The sequence below is a fragment of the Oryx dammah genome, unplaced genomic scaffold (genome assembly GCF_014754425.2).
Source record: "Oryx dammah isolate SB20612 unplaced genomic scaffold, SCBI_Odam_1.1 HiC_scaffold_24, whole genome shotgun sequence".
NCBI lineage: Eukaryota > Metazoa > Chordata > Mammalia > Artiodactyla > Bovidae > Oryx > Oryx dammah.
The window spans coordinates 21,130,644-21,143,945 of NW_024070208.1; the positions used below are offsets into that span (position 1 = coordinate 21,130,644).

A 13,302-nucleotide genomic window follows, 5' to 3' on the forward strand; every position below is an offset into this window, starting at 1 on the left:
CTACAAAATGTCTTGTTGTAGAGGTATATGACAAGGAGCTTTAGCCTTTAAATGGTAGATAGGTTTTAATGTAAGTTAACATTGTACTGAGGTAAAACATATTTTTTCTTGGTGACTTGTAAAATTTCAGGCAAAGAAAAGTGAAGCAACAATGTGTTCATACCGTCTTTATAGTCATTTCAGTGCTTTGCATGCAGTGTGGTCTCAAAAAATGTGCCTGACAGATCTATTCATATCATAGATTCTTCAGCATAATTAGGATGATTACCTGTTAATGTCATATTTTTGTCTACATTGTACTCCATAAGATGGCCAAATGATTCCTGATTCACTTCCTATACAGATCCAAGGGGAAATATTGTAAACATACACCAATGGCAAGCAGTCTGCTAAGAACAGAAGAAATTCATGGGCTGTAATGGAATATATGGATGTAGAAACCACTTGAAATTCACAGAGAAGGCTTAAGAGTGTTTAATTTTTCCACAGAGGCAAAATTCTACTGAAGAGGTTGCTTCTGGACCTAGAAATTCTTTGTCACAGAATTGTGTTTTTTTAAAAGAGAATATATTGGTAGACGTCACTTTCCCTGTCTTTAGCTATTGGAGATGAAACTGCTCATTCTAACTCCTGTAGGAAATTCATAAGTAAGTTTGTTGAATCAAGTAGGAGAGGGAGAAAGGTAATTAAAACCGAAGTGGCTTTAGTATTAGTTTTGGAACTTTCTCTACTTTGGAAGTAGAAGTTAGTTTTCCTAGTTTTCTTTTTTTTTAAGTGTTCAAAGGGATCTTAGAGATTATTTGCTATAACACCTTCATTTTACGGTTGAGAAAATTTAAGCCAGAGAATTTACCTGCCCAAATTCATGTACCTGGTGGTGAAATCAAGCTTGGCTCCTGGTTTCTGATTTCCATGTCACTGTTTATACTAAAGGAAACAACTTTAGTTGGGGTACGTTTGAGAGTATTTGGAGACTCTGAAGTAGCATATATGAAAGAAAGCGAAGATAGTTTCATTTGGTTATGGGACAAAATGACTATAGTGTTTAGCTATATATTAATTTTTACTTTCTCAGTTTACAATGTAAGTAATAGAAAATATTTTATAATGTAGTTAGTGTTAAAATACTTAAGTAAGTCTAGGATTTTTCTTGATGTATTTTCTTATTACTCAGGTCAACAAGTCCGTGTTTCTGTAGGTCATATAGTCACATGTGACAATAACTTTGTTAGAGCTCAGTTTCAGTTATGGCTTCCATTAAAAGAGAACTGATCTGTATTCTTTCTTTTCAAAAGCTGGTGTTACTGTCATTTGACATAATAGTAAAGATATGAAGATAGAATATTGGATTTTCATCAAAACCTACGAAGCCATTTCCATTTACCACTTCAGCTAGACTCTAGTAGTTTTGATTCCTGAACTGTAAGGTTAAACCACAAAATAATGTCCTAGTTCTGAATGACAGTGTCTCGTAAGTCCTTTTGAAACTTTGGTTTTCCTTTTTGACCTCTGATTCCTAATAGCCTTTATGACGTCTTCGAAAGCAACATTTTCTATCTTTTTAAACAATGTTATTGGTGCTTCTTGTCCATTTATCTTCTCCGTGAATTCCCTAAGGTGCTATGTGTCTTACTCATTGTAATATCTTAAGGTCTAGTATGGTGGCTGGCACATAGTAGGCCCTCAATGAACATATATCGATACCTGATCTTTTTGTTGTTCCTGAAAGCACATCTTAATTATTGTAGACATTTCATCGATATTTGTTTGAAACCAATGGAAGTTCTGTGTGGACAAATGTTTGGAAAAGGATTGGACTGGATGGCCTTGAAAGATGCCTTAAGGCACTTCCCTGGTGATCCAGTGGATACGACTCCGAGCTTCCACTGTAGAGGGTACAGGTTTGATCTCTGACTGCGGAAGATCCCGCATGCCACACAGACCAGCTCAGAGTTTTTAAAAACATGAAGAAAAGGTGCCTTAAAATTTTGAAAGACCATGCATTGTTCATTCATTGCGTCAACAAACATTTAAATGCCTTTACTGTGTTCCATGCACATGTGTACACTTCACTGGTGAAAATGACAAGGTCCTTTCAAGGTGCTCATAGTTTAGTGGGGCGTGGGTGTGTGTGTGGAATTCTAGAAGAAAATAAAACCACAAACTCCAAGATTTAGTTCTGAAAAGAGAATTTTTACATGAGGAAGAATAGCTGGGTTCTATAGCCCTTCTTGTTCCTTAAATTTTACTTCCTTTGGAGGATTCTTTTGTTTGGGCTGTAATACCATATTCACCTTAAGTCTGCTGTCCATCATGGGTTGATAATATTCTAATCTTCAGGACCAAGAGTGGCTGAAAACCCTTATTCTCAGTTCATCTGAGCACAGTTAAAACAGCTTGCAACTTTACTTCATACCAAGGGAGAAAACATAAGGGAACTGAAGAAATATAAAAATGGGATTTCCCTGGTGGTCTGGTGGTTGAGACCCGGCACTTTCACTGCCGTGGCCTGTGATCAGTCCCTGTGAGGGAACTCTCACAAGCTGCAGCCAAAAAAAAAAAAAAAAAGAGGAAGAGGAGATAAAAGCAATCTGACTTACAAGTATAGATTTCTGCTATCATAAAATAAAGTTTGTTCTCAGAACTCACTGGCCTTATCTGAGCCTGTCTTTGCTTTGGTTGTAGCTAGATTCCATCTCCAAAGGATATGCCCAACTTGGGTCCATTGGGCTCCTCATTTCCCAGCTTCTGTCTGGACTGTCTTTTCTGAGTGAATGTCATTTTAACATGCTTTGCTTAGGAGTTTCCTCCCAGACATTTTGGCTGTATTTTGGTCAAGCCCACTTTCTAGCTTGCAGCTTACCAGGGTGTGTCCAGTGGAGCCTCTTCAGGTATTAAAAGCTAGAAGAGACTGCTCCAGGTGGTACCCAGCCCAGTCCAGACCTTTATCTTTGTAAGTTCTTTATATGCATGTCTTCACACAAGTCAACAGTCTTAGCATTCACACTGAGCAGTAACTCTAGGTAGTTACTATTAAACAGTTCACTAGGAGTGTATACCCATGCAATGGGTAAAAGTGGGTCAGATTTTTATCTTATATAAGGAGATGTGTTGAAGAGGGGATACCACCCAGTGGGGTTGTTGAAGAATCTCCTCTGCTTGTAATGGTTAGAAAAGAGACCAAGGAACTCTCCTCCAGATGGGTATTGGAGCATGAATAGGAGTTCATGTGAGAAAGCAAAGGTGTTGTAAGGGGCATTCTAGCTCGAGGGGGAAAAAAATCTCCCCGTGCATTGAGAAGCACTAGAATGGACTGGTTAAGAATGTAGTCAGGACTCAGTTGCTTGGTTGTGTCTGACTCTTTGAGACCTGATGGACTTGAACCTGCCAGGCTCCATCAGGCAGCTTGAATTCAGAACTCAGCTCTGAGTGTCACACTTTGAGGAATCTGGAAAATTAGTGTCTCCAGAGGAATAATTATGATAGCAAACATTTTAGAAATGAGAAAAGAAGAGAAACAAAAGGCAAGGGAGAAAAGGGAAAGATATACCTAACTGAATGCAGAGTTCCAGAGAAGAGCAAGAAGAGATTAGAAAGTCTTCTTTTGTTTGGGAACGCATGTACACCTGTGGTGGATTCATGTCAATCTATGCCAAAACCAATACAGAATTGTAAAGTAAAAATTAGAAATAAATAAATAAATTAAAAAAAAAAAAAAGAAAGTCTTTGGTGCAAAGAAATAGAGGAAAACAATAGAAGGGGGAAGACTAGAAATGTCTTCAAGAAAATTGGATATATCAAGGGAACATTTCATGCAAGGATGGGCACAATAAAGGACAGAAACAATAAGGACCTAACAGAAGCAGAAGATATTAAGAAGAGGTGGCAAGAATACACAGAAGAACTATTGAAAAAGGTCTTAATGACCTGGATAACTACAATAGTGTGGTCACTCACCTAGAGCCAGACATCTTGGAGTGTGAAGTCAAGTGGGCCTTTGGAGGTGATGGAATCCAGCTGACCTATTTCAAATCCTAAAAGATGGTGCTGTGAAAGTACTGCACTCAATATGTCAGCAAACTTGGAACTCTCAGCAGTGGCCACAGGACTGGAAAAGGTAATTTTTCATTCCGATCCCAAAGAAGGGCAGTGTCAAACAGTGTTCCAGCTGCCGCACAGTTGTGCTTATTTCACAGGCTATCAAGGTAGTGCTCAAAATCCTTTAAGCTAGGCTTCAGCAGTACGTGAACCGAGAACTTCTAATGTCTAAGCTGGATTTAGAAGAGGCAGAGGAACCAGAAACCAAATTGCTAATGGTTTAGAAACCAAATTGCTATGATCTATCCACTGGATCATAGAGAAGGCGGCAAGGGAATTCCAGAAAAACATCTACTTGTGCTTCATTGACTATGCTAAAGCCTTTGACTGTGTGGATCACAACAAACTGTGGGAAATTCTTAAAGAGATGGGAATACCAGACCACATTACCTGTTTCCTGAGAAGCCTATATGCAGATCAAGAAGCAACAGAACCAGACATGAAGCAATGGACTGGCTCAAAATTGGGAAAGGAGTTCATCCAGGCTATATATATTGACACCCTGCTTGTTTAACTTACATGGGGAGCACAACATGCAAAATGCTGGGCTGAATGAATCAGAATCTGGAATCAAGATTGCCAGGAGAAATGCCAGCAGCCTCAGATATGCAGATGACACCACTCTAATGGCAGAAGGTAAAGAGCAACTAAAGAGCTTCTTGACGAGGGTGAAAGAGGAGAGTGAAAATGCTTGTTTAAAACTCAGCATTCAAAAAACTAATATTATGGCATCCAGACCTTGGAAGGAAAGCTGTGACAAATCTAGACAGCATGTTAAAAAGCAGAGATAGCACTTTGCCAGCAAAGGTCTGTCTAGTTAAAGCTGTGGTTTTTCTGGTAGTCAAGTTCGAATGTGAGAGTTGGACCATAGAGAAGGCTGAGTGCCAAAGAATTGATGGTTTGAAACTGTGGTGCTGGAGAAGACTCTTGAGAGTCCCTTGGACAGCATGGGGATCAAACCAGTCAATCCTAAAGGAAATCAATCCTGAATATTCACTGGAAGGACTGCTGCTGAAGCTGAAGCTCCAATACTTTGGACACCTGATGGAAAGAACTGACTCATTGGAAAAGACCGTGATGCTGGGAAAGCTTGAAGGCAGGAGGAGAAGGGGACGACAGAGGATGAGATGGTTTGATGGCATCACCGACTCGATGGGCATGAGTTTGAAACAAACTCTGGGAGATAGTGAAGGACAGGGAAGCCTGGTGTGCTGCGGTCCATGGGGTTGCAGAGAGCCAGACAAGGCTTAGCGACTGAACAACAACCACAGCAAACATTCCTAAAACTTCTGAGTGACAGAATTTGAAACTCTTCTCTGGCTAAAAGGCCTGAGGGTGTGGTGGTAGGGTGTGATGGAGAAGGCTGTGGGGCAGGCCTGCAGGGGGTGAGGGTAATTGGGAGGCACAGTGGAGAACTGCCACCTTGTATGCTGCTTGATTAAGGACCAGTTTAGGAACATCATTATCTGTGTTCTCTGTCAGCCCTGAGGGGTTAGGACCATCTGGTAGAGCTGTATGGTAGACAGTAGACCTGTCCTCCAGCGCCATCTTGTCGTTCAGTCGCTCAGTTGTATCTGGCTCTCTGCGACCCCATGGACTGCAGCGCGCCAGGCTTGTGTGTCCTTCACTGTCCCAGAGGAGACAGCCAATTTGTATATGTTCGTTGAATGAATTGATGCAATGGCTGATCTATCAGTTGTTTGGAATGGAATGGGCCTGAGGAGGTGGTGTGTTTCCTGAAGTAAAGAGATGTAAGTTGAACCTGAGAGAAGCTGGAAAGAAAGTGAAATTGTTAGTCACTCAGTCGTGTCCAGCTCTGCGAACCCGTGGACTGTATCTCACCAGGCTCCTCTGTCCACGGAATTCTCCGGGTAAGAATACTGGAGTGGGTAGCATTCCCTTTTCTAGGGAATCTTCTCGTCTCAGGGACTGGACCAGGTTTCCTGCATTGCAGGCAGCTTCTTTACCACCGGCGCCACCAGAGAGAAGGTCAGCAGCTTACTTTGGGCCGGGCTAATGTTACAACAAGGGATAGGAGTGGGAAAGGGGTGTAGTGAGAGAGCTTTAGGATTTGAAAAAGTCTTTAGGGCCTTTTTTCCCCCAACTCTGAACTACTCTAAGAGGCCATGAGTACTTGACTGTTTCTTCTTTATATTGGCGTATAGTTGATTTACAATGTTGTGTTACTTTCTGCTGTACAGCAAAGTGATGATCGTATACATATACATATATCCTCATGGGTCATTATTGAGTAGAGTTCCTTGTGCCATTAAACAGAGGCTTGACACACTCAAAAATAAAAAAAAGTTTCAGTTCAGTTCAGAGGCTCAGTCATGTGCGACTCTTTGTGACCCCATGGCCTGCAGTATGCCAGGCTTGCCTGTCCATCACCAACTCCTGGAGCGTGCTTAAACTCATGTCCATCGAGTTGGTGATGCCATCCAACCATCTCATCCTCTGTCGTCCCCTTCTCCTTCTGCCAGTAGCAGTAAGTTCTTATTAGTTGTATGTTTTATATATAGTAATATGTATATATCAGTCCCAGCCTCCCAACTTATCCCTCCTCACCTCCCCGCCTTAGTAGATAAGGTTGTTTTCTGCATCTGTGATTCTGTTTCTGATTTTAAGTGGGTTCATTTATGACTGTTTCTTGAAAAGATAATGTTAAAATATCATTTGTAAATCCTCACACTATTGGCTCATACATTGATTCTTTTCAGTGTGAAATTGTACTGTCTTGGTCCTCTAGTTAGTTTCATTTAATACATTGGCTCAGTTAGTTGAGCTCATGGTATTTTATATGTACCATGCATTTTATAACACTTGAGTTAAAATTTTTCAAATGCAAATCAACATTTTTCCCAATGTGCAAACATAGTTCTGAAAGTTGAGGACTTTCTGGAATGATGGTGTAAGGTCTCTAAAGTTGACAAAATTGGAAGCCATCTGAACTGTTTTTTAGTTTGACTAAAAAGGTCTATCTCATCAAAGCTGTGGTTTTTCCGTGGTCATGTGTGGATGTGAGAGTTGGGCTATAAAGAAAGCTGAGCGCCAAAGAATTGATGCTTTTGAACTGTGGTGTTGGAGAAGATTCTTGAGACTCCCTTGGACTGCAAGGAGATCCAACCAGTCCATCCTAAAGGAAATCAGTCCTGAATATTCATTGGAAGGATTGAAGTTGAAGCTGAAACTCTAATAGTTTGGCCACCTGATGCAAAGAACTGACTCATTTGAAAAGACCCTGATGCTGGGAAAGATTGAGGGCGGAAGGAGAAGGGGACGACAGAGGATGAGATGGTTTGATGGCATCACCAACTCAATGGACATGAGTTTGAGCAAGCTCCCGGAGTTGGTGATGGAGAGTTGGACACAACTGAGGGACTGAACAGAAACTTCTTTTTGAGTATCTCGGGCCTCTGTTTAATGCCAGAAAATTAGTAAACTTTCAGCTATGCACCAGAGACTCATCACTTGCTGCTAGTAATTGCTGGTTTCAAGGTCCCCAAATGGGAATCTGCCCCATATGATTTTGAAAATGAGACCTTTACCCTGAATTCAGAGCATGTGGCAGTCTTCATGCCAGCAGATCTGTCCGAAAACAGGCTGCCTCTGGGTCTCTAAAGGTCAAAATACAGATTGACTTTTTAAAATATTTTAAAAATTTTAATTGGAGGATAATTACTTCACAGTGTTGTTGGTTTCTGCCATAGAACAACAGGGATCACCCTTAAGTTCATGTATTTCCCTTCCCTTTTGAGCCTCCCTCCCTCTCACCTCCCATAGATTTGACTTTTTAAGAAAAGATCACTATGGGAAAGCTGCTCAAGGAGGTTCACTAAGGAGGCTCAGCTTCCAGTGATCCCTGAACTCCTGACGGTTCTGAATTTCCTACTTAATTTACACGATTAATGCAGATTCTACCCAGGGCCTAAAGATCTTAATCAGGGTACGTTCATCTGGATATCACAAGATAAGGGGAGGTGTTTTGAGAGACGGTTCCAGTGCTCCTAAAATGAAGCATCTGGGATTGTGAGATCCCGGCCAGCTATCCTGTATTTCAAGTGTCACTAAACTTACTTTGCAAAAAGAAAAATAGGCTTTAAAAAATCATAGGGCTGTAGCAGTCAGATGAGACTTTGGAGAGTTGACCTTTTTCCAAGCAAACGAAATCAAAACTTTAAAACTGGAAAAACTGTTTTTTCCTTGCACAGCGTCTTCCCCTGGCTTAGTTTTCACTGTGAATTTGGCTTTGAGAGGGAGAGATTTTCTGTTTGTTGTTGAAAGCCATTTTGGTGTCATTAAAAAGTAACAGCTTTGGAGAAATTAAAATAGTACCATTTAGAAGTCAGTCAGTAAATTGTGATTTAAGACTATTTTAAGTATTGATCTATTGACACCTGGAATCCTAAACTGAAAAATGAAAGTGTTAGTTGCTCAGTCTTGTCCAAGTCTTTGTGACCCCGTGGACCCTCCAGCCAGCCAGGTTCTTCTGTCCATGTAGTTCTCCAGACAAGAATACTGGAATGGGTAGCCATTCCCTTCTCCAGGGGATCTTCCCGACCCAGGGATCCAAACCAGGTCTCTTGCATTCCAGGCGGATTCTTTACATTTGAGCCACCACTCTAAAGTGAGTTATATGCAGAATTACTTACCTGAAAAGAAAATGTCCATCAAGCCAAAGTTTTTTTTTTTCTCAACTACAGTATCGGAATTGATCTCTGGTTCCTCTGCCTTTTCTAAATCCAGTGTGAACATCTGGAAGTTCCTGATTCACATACTGTTGAAGTCTAGCTTGTAGCATGTTGAGTATTACTTTGACGAGAGATCAAATTGCTACCATCCATTGGATCATAGAAAAAGCAAGAGAATTCCAGAAATACATCTACTAAAGCCTTTGACTGTGTGGGTCACAATAAACTATGGAAAATTCTTAAAAAGAGACGGGAATACCAGACCACCGTACCTGCCTCCTGAGAAATCTGTATGCAGGTCAAGAAGCAACAGTTAGAACTGGACATGGAACAACAGACTGGTTCCAAATTGGGAAAGGAATATGTCAAGGCTATATATTGTCACCCTGCTTCTTTAACTTATATGCAGAGTGCATCATGTGAAATGCCAGGCTGGATGAAGCATTAGAATCAAGATTGCCGGGAGAAATATCAATAACCTCAGATATGCAGATGACACCACCCTAATGGCAGAAAGTGAAGAAGAACTAAAGAACCTCTTGATGAAAGTGAAAGAGGAGAGTGAAAAAGCTGGCTTGAACCTCAACATTCAAAAAACGAAGGTCATGGCATCCGGTCCCATCACTTCATGGGAAATAGATGGGGAGATAATGGAAACAGTGACAGACTTAATTTTCTTGGGTTCCCAAATCACTGCAGATGGTGACTGCAGTCATGAAATTAAAAGATGCTTGCTCCTTGGAAGAAAAGCTATGACAAACCTAGGCAGCATATTAAGGAGTAGAGACATTACTTTGCTGACAAAGGTCCGTCTAGTCAAAGCTATGGTTTTTCTGGTAGTCATGTATGGATGTGAGAGTTGTACTATAAAGAAAGCTGAGCACCAAAAAATTGATGCTTTTGAACTGTGGTGTGGGGAAGACTCTTGAGAGCCCCTTGGATGGCAAGGAGATCCAACCAGTCCATCCTAAAGGAAATCAGTCCTGAATATTCATTGGAAGGACTGATGGTGAAGCTGAAACTACAATCCTTAGGCCACCTGATGCAAAGAACTGACTCCTTGGAAAGACCCTGATGCTGGGAAAGATTGAAGGCGGGAGGAGAAGGAGTCGACAGAGGATAAGATGCTTGGATGGCATCACCGACTCGGTGGACATGAGTTTGAGTAAGCTCTGGGAGTTGGTAATGGACAGGGAAGCCTGGCGTGCTGCCGTCCATGGGGTCGCAAAGAGTCGGACATGACTGAGGGGCTGAACTGAACTGAAAAATTGTTTCAGAGGTGTAAGCAACCAATAAGACCAAAAAGGAGAACAAAGTCCTCTACTTGTCTCTTGACAGGGAGTGCTCTTTGTGCTCTCATGTGTCTTTAATTTAAGGAATCTTGGAAAAGAACTGAGACTGGGAGTCTGATCCCTGCTGAACCCTGCATTGACCTTGGGCACCTGGCATTTCAATGCTGTAAACATTAGTTCCCTTCTAGCAAAGGAGAACGCAGCCTGGCTGTGATCATGGCACTCTGACGGCCCCACATCCAGATGAGACAAATGGAAAGTCTCCACACCTCTAGGGTCCTAAAACCTGGAGCCGGAGAGAGTGTTCAGAGGGGGCAGACTTGCCACGGGCTTTGGGAGGTGGTGTAAAATGATGCTTTCCGGAGTCTTTGGCTGGCAGCCGTCCTTTATTCCTGGATGAAATATTAAAGAGGCGTCTGTTTTGTATCGATGCCTAATACCTAGTTGAACTGGATTCTCTACATTCTTATTTCCAGATGAATCCTGCAGTTTGAAATATCAGTAGTAAACAGTTTAATCCTTCAGTATGAAATATCAATACTAAACAGTTTAGCTCTGAGTGGTTTTCTGGGCCCTAAGTCAGGTCCTAAATTGCCTAGAGTAATGCTTTTGAAACTTTTTGGACCGTAAATCATAGCAAGAAGTATATTTGGCGTTTGCTACTGGAGATTCATATACAGGGACATATAACATACATGTATAACTGGGACAAAAGTTTGGTTAAATGGTGTCCTTTCATTGTGACACTCACGCTGATATTTTGTTTTGTCGTAGCCGTCATAAAATCCTAGTTGTGACCCATGCAGATGATTTCATGATTCAGAATGGATTGAAAACAACAGTTTTTTTTTTCTTTAAACTTTTTATTTTGTATTGGGGTATAGCCGATTTGTGATAGTTTCAGGTGAACAGTGAAGGGGTTCAGCTATAGATAGATATGTATCCATTCTTCCCCAGGCTCCTATCCCATCCGGGCAGCCACACAAAATTGAGAAACTGTTGGAAGTTTTGTACCCTCTTTGTATGTAGTTTTGGTTTTCTAAGAGATGGAAATACATTACAGTTCAACTCAGGCACATTTACCCACCAGCCTACCTCACCCCTGACCTGTCTTGCTTTTCTAAATTTCCATAGATTAGAGAATTGACCTTGTCTCATTGGAAGCCTCCGGGTCAAGAGATAGCTAACTAAGCCCTTTCAGCTGAGAGCCAAAGAGAGTTCAGAAGAAACCAGGAGTGCAGCAAATTGAACAGCTGTTGAAGTAGTTGTGTTTTGGCTTCCTGTGATGTGTTCATTTATTACTGAGTTAGGACTCAGAAATGATACATCTCATCCAAGTTATGAAAGTCAGTTAGTAGCCTCTTTATATGACTGACTACTTTTCTTTTTAGCTGGGTGGATATCCCTGTAATATGGAGCTATTGGGGGATTTTATGTGTTTTCTACTAGTTATTAAATTTTTAATCTTTTCCTTAGTTTCTAAGGATTAACTTATAATAATATTATAATTATAATAATAATCCCTCTGAAGGGTGTTTATATTTTAAGTAAAGATAATATAACCATAGTAAAGAATAATAGCTCATATATCTCTCGGCACAGACTGTGTTGTATGTATTTCCCTCTAGCAGTTTTCCTGATGTAACTTTCAAAAATAGGACTGTAATCGTACACTTTTCTGTTCTTGTCCCCTACTTAAAATTGTGCCACCAGGTCCCTAGTCTTTAATCATTTTAAGTGGCTGTATATCTTTCCTTCAGTATTCACCCATATTTATTGAATGCTTGTACTATATGAATTTGCTCCTGGAACTCATCATGAACAAGACATCCTACTTTCAAGGTTCTGATTACTAGTGGGTACAGCACTGACGATTCCATCACCTACTGTTGGCTGTTTATTTTCAGCTTTTTAAATGTTATGATGAACATTGTTGTGCGTGTAGCTGTTTTACCTTCCAGATTTTAGATGATGTCTTTAGGAATAATTGTAAGAAGATTGCCATATTGCTTTCTGAAAGGCTTGTGCCACTTTCTAATATTTACAGTGACATAGGAAGTAGTAGTTTTCCAAATCTGACCAGCCACTGGTATTATTATTTAAAAATTTTGGGGGGAGGAGATTTAATTGGGAGATTGGGATAGACATATGCACACTGCTATATATATTATAGATAACTATAATAGATATATATAGATAGATAGATATATTATAGTTATATATATAGATAACTACTGTACAACCCAGGGAATTCTATTTAATGCTCAATAATGACTTATATGGGAAAAGAATCTAAAAGAGTGAATATATGTGTATGTGTGACTGACTCACCTTACTGTACACCTGAAACTAACACAACATTGTAAATCAACTGTACTCCAATAAAAATTTTAAAAATAAACAATTTCTTCACAATTTACTTAATAAATTATGGCACTTCGTTGATGTTTAATTTGCATATTTGGACTGATTTGTGAATATTTTTCTGTTTGCTTTTTACTTGTTAATTTTTCCTTTTGTGAGTTGTCTGTTACCTCTGTTTCTCCCGGTTCTCCTGAAAATTTTTTGTTTTTTATATATATAGATATATTTTATAAATATAGTAAGAATACTAACCATATCTCTGTTATATATCCAGATATGTCTTATACTGTACTGTTAGCCTTTTTATTTTTTAATATAGAAAATGTTCACTCTTTAGTTTAACCATCTATCCTTTTCTTAAATTGAAATTTCTTCCATCATTCCTAATTCTTTACCCAGAGATTCATTAAATATTCGTCTTTCATCCTAGTCATAATTTGGTGACAGTATAACTTTTTGATGTGTTTCTTCTTTTGTATGTTTCATCCACATGGCTTATTTATTTTACCACTAGAGATCTGTATCTCTTAATCTCCTTCACCTAATTCCACCCTCCCCACTCCCTTACACTTTTAATTATTGTAGCTAATGAGTTATTCTTGACTCTTTGCCATTAAAAATATGTATAATAATAGCTGGACTCTCTTTGGCTTGGTCTGCGAGTTAGTGGGAAAAGCATCATTTGGCTCTTTTCCAAACTTCACGATTTCAGAGTCTCTTTCTGCATCTGAGAATAATGATTCCTCTCAGGATTGTTAGGAGGTTTACACGAGATGATATTCCTGTAGCACCAGGCATTGTACTTGGAGCATAGATGGTACTCAGTACAAGTTAGTTTTATTTTTTACTTATGGTAC

General features: G+C 39.9%; 1 protein-coding gene across 1 annotated transcript in view; it reads left to right on the forward strand.

Annotated features, from left to right (window-relative positions):
- The window catches only part of WDFY2 (WD repeat and FYVE domain containing 2), a 184,045-nt gene that overhangs the window by 1,275 nt on the left and 169,468 nt on the right, over positions 1 to 13,302 (forward strand). The gene's annotated exons all lie outside the window — the stretch shown is intronic.